Genomic DNA, 12,001 nt, shown 5'->3' with positions numbered 1-12,001 from the left:
GGGGACGAAAGAATCAACAGAAAGAGGCTCCCAAGCACAGGCGAAGGGGGAGGGTCACGCAACTTCCTGGCATCCCACCGCGAGGCACCGAGGTGGCATTTGGGCTGAGCTCACCAACTCCCTCCCACGCACCGTTCCCAAGATGGGAGCTGCGCAGCCAGCACTGCCCCTGCTGACTGGCACGCTGGTAGCCGCGAAGGCCAGGCCGAGTTGGTCTAGGGCTGAGAGGCACTGGGACCTGGGAGGCACGCGGGGTTCAGAGGCACAGGTGCAGGCGAAATGCGCAGGGACTAGGCCTACGGAACCCGGGGAGCCGGGCCCCAGCAAGCCCAGGCTGCGGGAGGATGGGCTGGGGGCGGGGGTAGGGGCTCAAGAATCTTGCTCGCCCAGGACCCGAGAGGGTAATTTTAGCCGATCTCCCATTGTCCAGACGTAAAGATTTCAATCGGCAGGCGCTCAAAAAAAGCCCAGAGCCACCGCACCACGTCCGTTACAAATAGGTAGTTTTGTTTCTCTTGTTGTCGCTACACGGAGTCAAACAAAGCCCCGTCTAAGTTTCCTTCCACTCTTGTTGGAACCTTTGTGGCTAAAATGCACTTGGGTACAAAAGGGGAGAGAGAAGGGGGGGGGGAGTCCTGATGCCATTTTTTTTTCTTTTTAAATAAAGAGCTTAAACCATCAGGGTTAGTTTTTTTTCCCCTGCAATTCTCTCAGCCCCTCCTCCCCTCAACCACCCCAACTAGGCCTAAAGAAAGCATTCAGAAGGGTATCTGCGGGCCACGCTCCGCACATTGTCCTTACAGCCCTGTTTATTCTCCACTGTCCACCTCTGCTCTCCTCCCACCCCCACGGCTCCAGTTCCTGTCCTCCGAGACTTGGCTGCTAGGGTCACACTCAAGCTAAATATGCTCACGTCACACCCGGAAAAGTTGTGGTAAAGAATTTTTTGCAAACTTGAAGTAAATACTTTCTTTGCTACTTCTCCTTCTGTCTGTTCTGTCTGCCCCAGGTGCTCCTTAAATTTTAGTTGCTTTAGTTCTTGGGAACCCGAAAGGGACTTACAGAAACGCGTAAATATTTGGGACTCTTCAAATTAAAACATTGTTTTCAGCTTAATCGGGGTGTACTATTACGCTCAACACGAATCTCTGGAGATTACCGAAAAGGTTGAGCCGGGGAAGGCAGCCACCGACTTTTCAGCACGCCTAGTTTCTGGGATGTAGCTGCTGCGCCCCCTGCTGGTGTATTAGCTTTCCCAAGACTATGCCTTTAAAAAGAAGGTGTGTAGAAATAATTAAGTTAAAAAAAAAAAAGGAGGATGGACGATCAGACTAATTACACATAATCTAAACAAAAGAAAAGTTAACATACCATATAAGCCGTAGGACCAAATCATAAGAATCAAATTTAATTTGCTTAACTTAGAAATGTACATAGAACCGCCAGATGAAGTGGAAGGTTAAACCAGGGGAAAATAGGTATAAATTATGAGATTCAACATATGAATGAATTATGATTGTCCGCGCGCCACGAAGGGCAGGCCGGGCATTCACTTTGTGATTGTGTATGTATCGGTAGGCGCTTAATAGCATTATTCTGAAAACTTAAAAAAGCTTATGGATAATTAAGTTTGAAGAAAAAAACCCCAACAAGTTAATGTGGACAACGGTGGTGTATATTTATTAAGATAAATATTAATAATGGATGGTGATAAAGAAACATCTTTTTAAAATCTTGATAGTGTTCTTTCAAGGGTAGTAGTCAAAAGCAGCATAGCTCCGCCCTCTCCTCCCCAACCATCGGATGGTGTGCAATTCTCAAATGCCTGTCTGCACCTGAACTCTATAATAATGTACTTATAGAGGGTAAGGGTTCTGGCGAGGTCTTTTGTTAATTGCTTTACCATATGAATAACCTATGGGAGTACATTACAATTGTGTTACCCTTGGTAGTATTTATTTACAGGTTTATTTTAATTAAGCTTGCTGTACTTAGACTTATCCAGGCAAAGCACTAACTGTGGCTGCTGTTTATGCATAATAATGTGCAATGAAAATAAGATTAAAGAAGATGGCAATAGCAAAAACCATTTTTAGTTTATGGTTTTTAGAACATAAGCACTGAAAAAAAAATTAGATCACTGGCCACCCGATTTCAATCCAGCACCATCATAGTCCCCAAAGTATAATAAAAACTATAACAGCCCCAGCCCATGACGGAGGCAAGCCTCTTTGGGGGTTATAATAGCTAACTACAGTAGCAGCAACAATACACTATTGACTAGCAGACACTCAGAAAGAGACTTGGAACAGGGTGCTTCATCCTCCGAGAATTTAAAATGTTGCCACTGGCATAGTTTATGAAAATTGGAAGTGCTTCATCTAAAGAGAATGTAACACTTCCCTTCCATGGGCAGCAAAAAGCTATACACTTTTAGACCAGCATTAGTGATTAGCATATGCCTGGAGTAATCAGATTTTATTTTGCTCTGCTATTGGCCCTAGCCAGAAGCCTTAACTGCTAAGTATAACCCAATTTTATTTAAAAAATCTTTTGCATCAGTTTTCCTCTCCTAAATGCTCCCTATCCTTCCAGTATTATATCTGAAGCCAACTGACAATTTTGTGGAGGTGAGGACTGTAGACTTATTTTTTTTTCTTCTTAGTGGCAAATAGAGGTTTAAGTTGCAGTAATTAGCGAGAACTAGCCAAGCATCTTACTATTATGATGCTTGTTAAAAACGCTTCGCTCCCGCATCTGCATTTGAGTGGGTTCCCTCCTCTCCTAATCTCCTTATGAAAATGAAGGCGAACGGCAGGGGACCTGCAGAGTCTCGGAGAATGCCCTTGTTAACTGGAATTTCTCAGCGTTGCTAATTAGCTGAGTTTGACGACCACCAGTATTGGGGGAAAGCTCTGTTTAACCACTCACCAACCATTCCGAGGAAGAGCAGACTAATTTTATTTTGTAATTAAACTCTGAAAAGGGCCCTATTTGACAGTTAGGGCTATGAGAGTTTTATCTCCCCGAGAAATAATTAGTACCTTGATAACTCAATTTTCTGAAAAATGTCAACTGTGGGCTCCAAAAGTTTTAATTTCATTACATAAGGGAAAGAAGTAAGAAAAACAGGAGAAAATGTACAGAAAGGCTTTCTAATTCTGGAACTGCTTAAATATATCAGGAACCATGTTTAACTAAATGAAGCGGTTCCCCCTCCTCTTTTTGTGATTTTTTTCAGTCCTCTGAATGCTAACCTTCTAACCATCTCCTGTGGACACGACCATAGCAGGGATCCTTCTGCTGCGAGGGAAATGACGTTGGAGCCTGGTGTTCCAGAGGCAAATAAAGCCCAAAAGTGAAGTGCAGAAACTATAGGAGGGTTTGTGAGTTTAAAAACCACAGATGCAGAGAGTATGGTACCCGAGGCTTAGGGAAAGGCTGAAAGGGTCTGATGGGGCGAGATTCTTTCTGTCTATCACCTAATACTACAGGAAAACAGAGGGTTACATAGGAGACTTTATGAAATGCTTCCTTCTGCCCTCTAAGTCACAAAAATGCCCAGTCACTCCTTTTGGCAGGTGGGGTACCACTCGGCTTCCAGAAGGACTAGAGCTTTAAGAGTTAAGAAACACAGATGAATGAAGAGAAAGGAATGCATTTAGAAAATTTGTTTTTCAAATAAATAGTATATAAAATCACATTCTTTCCAAAAAATAATTAACAAGAAATATGCTAGAAAAGTTAGGGTACAGAAAATTGGGGTGATAATTAGAAAATGAAGTCCATTGCCATGAGGCATTCTTTCTTTTGCTATGAACTTCCCCTCACTGGAAAGCCCATAGGGCTACCTTAATTTTTATATTATGACTTTGAGAATAATGAATGGTCTTTCATTTGTGCCTTCCCCATCCCATCTCCCTAGGTTACATTTGTTAGATTTCGGAAGTGTGAAAGATTATTGACAGAAACCGTCACCTTTCAAGATGTCACGAAAAGCCAAGCACAAACTTTCTATTTGCCATATGGATACAAGGTAGACTGGTAATTGAAAATTACTTAATCATATTTTTTTCTTGTATGTCTCTCTTCAGGGTCTTGCCTCTAATTTTCAAAAGTGGTATTACACACAACAAATGGACAAGGGGCTGTCGAAGTCCAGACTCAATTTTACCAAATAATTTCACTGAAGAGCTGCAAGGACCCTTGAGCTCAAGGAATGAGGAATGCAGGGCGGTCTGCTCACTGTCCATTGTACCCATCCCTCTATCTAATTCTCACTGGTGAAGTAAATACATTTGCAAAAAGAGTTTGGCAGTTAGAAACTTAATATATTTTTCCTCTTGCTTTGAACTGTACCACCCTCCCCCATTACTTGGTTTTAGTCTTCTGGGCTGTATGTAACACAATATGACTTAACGCACAGTGTTTCATATATTTTTGAATCTTTCAGATACTCCAGATCAATTATTTTCTGGGCAAAGTATTCACACTTCGCTTTTTTCATTTCTATTTGTTTGAATCATCAAGCCATGAGATTCTGTTCCCACGCTGCTGTGGCTGTCCAGGGGAAAATGTAGATTGCCCATTAAATGATCTAACTGCTTTAAGAAAGAAATTCCCCTGTTAAAGACAAACTGAGAACATGAAGAGCACTATTGGCTTTCAATTTCACTTCTGATTCTAAAAATCAGAGGAGAGAGAGAGAACCAGAGAGTGCAAATACTTCAGAAAGTTCTTAGTTCCTTTGCACCCCCAAATCAATGCTTGGAAGTCTATGCACACACCTGTTTGACAGCCAAACTACTTTGGGCAAAATTCATCCTACCAAAGCCATATGGCCTCGTATGCCCAGTGGCTATAAATGTTTCCCTAACTTAAAGAAAAAGATGTTAGTTAAAAATTTTCTAGCTGCAATTATTGTATTTAGTTGTGACATCTATCAGAAAAAAAAAACCGAAAAAAAAAACACCCCAGCCTTCGTTGAGGTTTTTCTGACTCATATTCAGCGACAGCCGTGCAGGCCAGTGACACGTGACTGCCGCAGCCAAGTCCAAGAGGCTGGAACTCTTTGCCTGGATCCTGGTCTTCTTTCCTGGGGTGACCTCATATAACTTTCCGCTCTGTGTCACTCATGAGCTTCCTTCCGGAAGCTCAACCCAATGCAATCCAAACATCAACAGAAAGTGATAAAACCACAGAAATCAAGGGTCTCCGGCACCCCTAAGAGCAAGCCACGGGAAGGGGGGAGATCTGCTTCGCTGTAAAGGACTGGACGGTGCTCATGGGAAAAAGAGGAAAGCTTTCCCCACCTGTAGCATGACAAAAAGGTCAAGCAAATTTGTGTACCAAAAGTCACCCGTAGTCACCACCAGACCTAAGAGAAGCCATGGCTAGTCTGACAAAATCACACACACACACACACACACACACACACACACACACACACCCCAGATTTAAAAGCCACCATGGCTCCTTCTGGAAGGTTTGCTCTTGGCGCATACGTGCCCCCATTCCAGGCGGGCTGGCATCATCCTTCAGGCCTTCTGTTGATACCAGGAGACCCCTTGTAAAAGCTCTTCTAACCCCACAAACAATGTCTGAGAAGTCGGGTTTCCCTGAGGCCCACTTCTGCACCTTCCAGCCCAGCTCAGAGATCTGGGCTTCCAAACCCATCCCTGTGGAATTCTCAGATCGCTGGCCTGATAATCTTTAAAGGCTCCTTCTGAGCTGGGGCTCCGACTTTTATCTCCCCTCCCATCCTTCTTGGCTTTTTGCGGTCCCCACTCCTTTTTCCTCTTAACTCCCCCCCCCCCCCCCTTAATTTGGAGATCACTGACAAGCTATGCTGTAATGAGCCTTTAGAAACTGTTATGATCTATGGTGACAGTCTCCACACCTAATTCACAGATTATTGACAAGCACCGTGGGCTCAATGGTGTCAAGTTGTACTTATGGTATCTACACCCTTCAGCAGCCCACGTAGCCCCTGGGCCCCGATTCCGGAGCCACAGCCTGGCAGTTTATTGAGAATGATCTGTAGCCCTGTTCCTTTCATCCTGGTCCCGCTCTCTCCCTGGCTCTTTGTCTGCGACTTGGATTCCAGGAACTGAAGGTTTAAAAAACGAACAAGAAAGTAAACTTAATAAACGAAAGCACATCCTCGAACCTGGCTCTTATTAATGAGCCTTGCCCCCGCCCCATCTCCAAAATAGCCTGTCCAACTCCAAACCACAAACCCTGCTTCTCAGCGTACTAAGCTTGGGAGGTAGCGGGAAAGAAAGGAAGGACGGGTTGAGGACTTGGCCTGGACTCAGTGGACCTAAACTAAGTTGGCCCACCCGGCTGGCTGGCTCATAGGACTCAGTACTTTACAAAGCAGGGCGCCCAGCCAACCCGCCCGAGCTCAAGCCTGGACGAGGCGACTACAGACCCAAAGAGCCTGCCACGCCCCTAAAGGGTACAGAGCGGCTGGGGAAAACCGGCCGGCTGCCAGCCCGGGGAGGCTCTGCCTTCTCGGAGGACTCAGCCCCTCTTTGGCCGCCTCCCTAGTCTCCAAAGGTGGAGCCGCCGCCTCCCCGCTGGCAGTCCTGCGGCGTGGGATTGGGGCAGGGGCTGGGCCACCTGCGGCTGGAGAATCACAATGCAAGCGAGCATGGGTGGCGCGCTCTGGCCTGGCTCATTCACTAGCTCAACGGCTTCTTGCTCAGGCCCGCAAGTCCTCCGACCTTGCGAAGTTGCGGACTTGCAAGCTGCACGCCTGCCCCTGCTGATCTTTGCCTAAATCTTCTGTTCGCACGCGGGAGGGAAGGCTCTCCCAATTTTTCCACACACCCCAATGGCAATCTGTTTCCGAGGCAGGGGTCTGTCTTGACCTCTCCGCTGCTCCGCGAGGCGGGATGACCGCAGGCAGTCCTGGGAGCCGGGGCGCCCAAGAAGCGTTCCCGAGTCTCCTCGGTAGGAGTGAGATGCCCAAGGCTAGTCCCAGGTGGGAATTTTCCTAACCAGGCCTACCCTCTTCGTGGAGTAAAGGGTGAAGGTGCCAAGGCAGCGGCTCCTGTTCGCCTATTATTTCGACAGACTGCCGGGTAGGGATTTCTCAAAAGCTGGATTTTCCCCCCTCTTCCGAGATCCGATCCCGGGATCAGATGAGAGGCATCTTCGCGAGAAGCAATTCCTTTAAAAACCATCTCAGATCCGCTATTCTGAACTGGCAGAGATACGGCATTAAATGTGGAGAAGCCATTCTGTTAGGGAAAGTTAAGCTGGTTTCCGATAGCAAGCCGTAACCGTGCGGTTAAAAGTTTAAACGGCAAACATGTCTGCGAAGGGGGAAATGGTCGTTTTGTTTATGGAGCGCTTGATGGTTTCTTTTTGATTTTAAACTAAACAAACCAACATTTTGTGCATTCTAGAGGCTATGTTCTTTTTGTGGTCCCTCTTTCCGAATCAGTCGTAAGCCTGCTTTCCCCTCCCTCCCTGGCAAAAGTTACAGCTCCTTCTAACACAGACAGGTTTGGAGGTATTAAACAAACAAACAAAAACTGTTTCCAGTATAACTTGGATTTATGAGCAATACAATTTATCACAGATTAACCTCCCTCGAAATTCTACATTGAGATAAAAGTCGAAAAGATGTAAGACACCTGTGCGATAGACAATAGCTGGGATTTAGCCAATCGCCAAGAGGGAAAAGTTTGATCAAGACTGGTTTGAGGGGAAGCAAATACTCGAAGGAGAGACTGGACTTTTAATTACATTCTGGAATTAATAATCAAATATTAACCGAGTTGCTTCATTCACTAGAGACTCCAAGAACTTTACTTGCGAGCCGCGGTTGGCGGTTCAGCGAAGCACCCACCGCTTTACTGTTATTTTGTGGAAAGCGGGCGAGCGGCAGAAGCAGTTTTCATTACGTTTCCCTGTGGTACCACGGCATATCTTCTAAAAGAAGACCCCAGACCAGACCAGGATGGGGGAAAACTAGGGTGTAAGGAGGAATGTCATTTTTTTTTAAAGAAATAGAATTGAAAAGGAATATCTCTTTAGTTTTTGTTGCATTCTAGTTATCTTTTAAGGGCATAAAAACTTTCCGCACCCCTACTTCCTTTTTTTTTTTTTTTTTTTTTTTTTTGAGGGCAATAAAGAGTTTTCTCTAATCCCAGGGCAAGGGCTGACGCAGGTTCGGGGAGGGCGCTGTGCATCTCCCACTGCGTCCAATAGGGGGCGCTGGCACGAGACAGCCGAGTCGCTTCTCTACTGAGCTGCTCCCGGCCCGACCGCGACAGCCGCTGGCGGGGTCGAGTGTAGAGCTTTCGTCTTTGCGTATAAAAAGAGATTAAAGGCTAAATTCTTCTTTTTTTTTTGGTGTGTGTGTGCGTGCGTGCGTGCGTGTGTGGTGTGTAGAGAGGGTATCAGTTTTAACCAAGTACGAAAACGTAGAGCTTTGATGTTATAAAGAAACTCCTACGGATTGTAAAATTTTGAGGTTTCTGAGCCAATACGCAGCTACAGTGTAGGTGTGTGGGTGTGAAATTATTAAAAATATATTTCCCATACGTTCACACGATCCTTTAGAAGTCCTTTAAAAGTGGACGCTTATCTTTTTGGCTGGCCTGTTAACCCTGCTCCGAGTTTCAAATACTTTTAGCTGTGTTGAAGGCCCTTCTGTTCATTCGAAGAGGGGAAAAAAGAGACTGGGGTCGGGGAGAAAAAAAAGAGAGACTGGGGTCGGGGGTGGGGCTGGCGGTGGGTGGGAGATGAGACCCAAATATTTAAATCCTCCGCTAAATAGTTACTGAACTCCTTCCTTCCCCTACTTCCTTTAAACAGTGGCAAGTATGTGACGGACGCATTTTACCCTGTCGGTCCCTCAAAGCCAAGTATAAATGACAAAAAACAATTCTAATAGAAAAAAAAACAAACAACCAAAACCGGTGTTGGACCACATAACCATCATAGTACAAGAAGAACTCTAAATAAAATTGTAACCCACCCACCCCCACCCCAACTTAAAAAAAAACCACTACTCTTCACCTGTATTTAAATAGCTTGTCTTTAATTACAGCGGCGGGGGTTGCCTGAGGCTGGAATGAAATTAGCAGTCATTACTGTCCTTTAACTCCGTGTGCTTTGATGAGCACTAGATTAGTTTTTGAGTCCTAACAAAGGCTCTACAGCAAGCAGTGGGCTGTAAATAAGACCGCGCGACCTGCCCTCAACACCTTCTCTCTTGTCAATCATAGCTCTATCATTCAGCCCAAGATTAACCTTTATCTACCAAAATTTTGAATAAAAAAAAGAAGAAAAATAAAGAGGAGGAGGAGAAAGAAGGGAAAGGAGAAGGAGGCGTTAGAACAGGCCCCTGACCACAGCAAGCCTGGGTGGCAGAGGTCCCCAGGAGCCTCCTTGAACTGCGGTGATGGGCGGGTGTAGGATGCTGGATCCTGGATCCGCACCCTGGCCATCCCGACCACACTTCTCGGGCGGAGAAGCAGGCCCTCCCTCCCCCAGCACTGCTCATCCCCACGGGGCCTCCCTCCACGAATCAAACAGCCATCCATCGTCTCCTCGGCGTGGAGGGGAAACGCGTGTCTAAATCACGTGCACCAAGTTTCTGGGCTGAAAAATACCTATTTCTTCTACTCTGTGCAGAGAAAAACAAATCAAAACAAACAACAACAACCACAACCACAACAACAAAAAAACTCGCAGCGGCAGCGACAAAACCCTTTCCTGAGCGTGGGGTGGCGAGGGTAACGTTGCTCGATTGTCGTTAGAGGGCGCCAGAGAGCAACCCACAGCCCCAGCCAGCTTCCCTCAGCCCTCCCAGCTCCCAGCCTCGTCAGCCCGTCATTCCCTCGCAGGTAATATTTCTTGATGATCCTGCCCCCTTGCGTTCCTATCTCCCTCTATTCCAGTTGCATAAAGAATGAGGGTTCGCCAAGTCCCCTGACTTTTTTTTTTTAATGCAAGTTCCCTCTCACCCCAATTACCTCTCCCCCGCCCCCCCTCCCCCCAGTCCCGATGGCGATTGACGTGAGCCTTTCAGGAACTGTACCTTTCATGGCAAGTCACAGCGGTCTGCTCAAGGTTCTTTGTAGGAGAGCTACTAGAGTTTAACAGTTTTAAGATGGAAGCCCCAAATTTTTCATTATTGGATTTATCTATAGGGACTCACGCATCTGTTTCTAAGTTTTCACATATAAAGAAACACCCTCCCCACCACCCCAAGCCACCTTGGTTGCGTTCAAACCTAAAACTAACTGCTCGGAAGGGAATAAAATGTCATCTCAGTTCTGCAGTTGTTAACGAGATCTTAATTAGCATTTAATTCCCAAACTTAACACCTTCAGACTTAAATCGGCCTGCGTTAAATGACTACCACACAGAGTAGTTAGGCAGACCTCTTAGAGGTCACAAAAAAAAAAAAAAGGCAGAATGAGAGAGGAAGAAAGTGAGCGAGAGCGTGTTGGGGGTGGGGAGAGGGAGCTAGCCTTGAATGTCAAAGTTGGGTTGCGAGCTACTTACACGTCCATGCCAGATCAGGGTGTTGTCTTGTAGCAGTTTGATTGGCAGGTAAAAAAGCCCTGAACGTGAGGGCTCCCGGAGCCTCTTGTCAGCCCAAGCTGGATCACTCCTCGCCGGACCGAAGGAGTTGAAGGAGCTCGCACTTCCCCCTCTTCCTCCATCCAAGGCACGGAGAATCCATTTCGGCTTTTCTTCCACAGTGTCTTCCATCAGCCTCCTGCCTTACCCGCACCGCCTCACACCAGCCTCCAAGACCTAGCCTAGCTTTGCCTCTGCAATCCCCTGCAACAAGAAAAATCGTTTATGGCTTAAAACCCCAAATGGCTGATTTTTTAAAAGAGAGAGAGAGAGGGAGAGGGAGAGAGAGAGGAGAGAGAGAGGGTGAGGGGGAGAGAGAGGGGGAGCGGGAAGAATGCACCCAGAGAACAACAAAAAGTCAGTTATCCTAACACTGCTCTGTCCCCCACCGTACAGAAGAATAAAAAAAAAAAACAAGCTTTATGTTTTTCAGTGGGTATTCAAAGATAATTTGATGCCATTGTTTCTGCTACAGATGGTTCTTTTAAATACAATAACACGGCTCTTTGTGCAGGCTACTCACAATAAAATCCAAAGCGTTCCCCTGAATAACCATTTTGTTCTCTCTTGTATGGGGCCAACAAAAGATGCCGTGAGGTAATGGGTTCTGTTTATTGAAGCCATAGAATAGGGGTTTGATAAAGATTTTTTTTTAAAGCAGAAGACCTTGGAAGGTTGGGCTGATCTCTTCATATTTTTTGATTAAAATATTTGTCCAATACATTATTCCTTGGTGCAGCTGCAAGCTTCCTCCTCAATTCTTAATCAGCCCAAACATCTGTCTCTTGGAGGCTCTAAAAATCTGCAATTGTATCAGTCATGCAGTAACCTCATCAAACCCCAAGTCTTTAGGCGCACTCCAGGCTTGAAGGCAATGTAGTTTCAATTGCATTTGGGTTAAAGGAGGGTTGGGGGTGCGGAGACCTGCAAACCCAGCTCCGGTGACTTAAGGAAAGGAGGCTTTCCTCTCCCCAGGCTGGCTGACCACGCTACCAGCTGAATCAGACACATGCTTATCAGCAAGGACTTCTTCCCTCCTGAGGCGCGCCTCCTCCCCTCGGCAAGCATCTGCCATGTGCACGGGAGGGGGAGGAAGGCATGTTTTCTTTCTAGCCGGCCTTCCTCTCTGTTAACCTAAAAATCCTAGGCCGGGAACCCAGGTGCTGTAGAACCTGTCAAAGGTCCATCTCCAGCGCTCAAGGAGCCCACTCTTGACTCGCTGATTCATCCCTGGCCACTTGTGACTGTTCAGGGTCTGAGGACCAACCTCCAGCTTCGGTGTCTCACACTCTTAGGGTGGCCCTTGCAGCTAGCTGCTCCCTTTCTTTCAGTTCTGTTCCCTCCCACTCAGGAAAGCCAACCTCTAAACTCAAGGTCTGAAAGTGCTCCCAGA

At 46.3% G+C, this 12,001-nt stretch overlaps 1 long non-coding RNA gene across 2 annotated transcripts in view; it reads right to left on the bottom strand.

The window, feature by feature from the left end:
- LOC130866118 (uncharacterized) overlaps window positions 1–10,810 on the bottom strand; it is a 47,635-nt gene extending 36,825 nt beyond the window's left edge. For both annotated transcript variants that reach the window (XR_009056299.1, XR_009056298.1), the window contains exon 1: window positions 10,531–10,810. This is a non-coding gene — a long non-coding RNA (uncharacterized LOC130866118). The remainder of the gene's footprint in view (window positions 1–10,530) is intronic.
- Between the last annotated feature and the right edge of the window lie 1,191 nt (window positions 10,811–12,001).

The sequence above is a fragment of the Chionomys nivalis genome, chromosome 24 (genome assembly GCF_950005125.1).
Source record: "Chionomys nivalis chromosome 24, mChiNiv1.1, whole genome shotgun sequence".
NCBI classification, from domain to species: Eukaryota; Metazoa; Chordata; class Mammalia; order Rodentia; family Cricetidae; genus Chionomys; species Chionomys nivalis.
The sequence above is the reverse complement of the archived record's forward strand: the minus strand, read 5'-3'. Positions and strand labels throughout refer to the sequence as shown.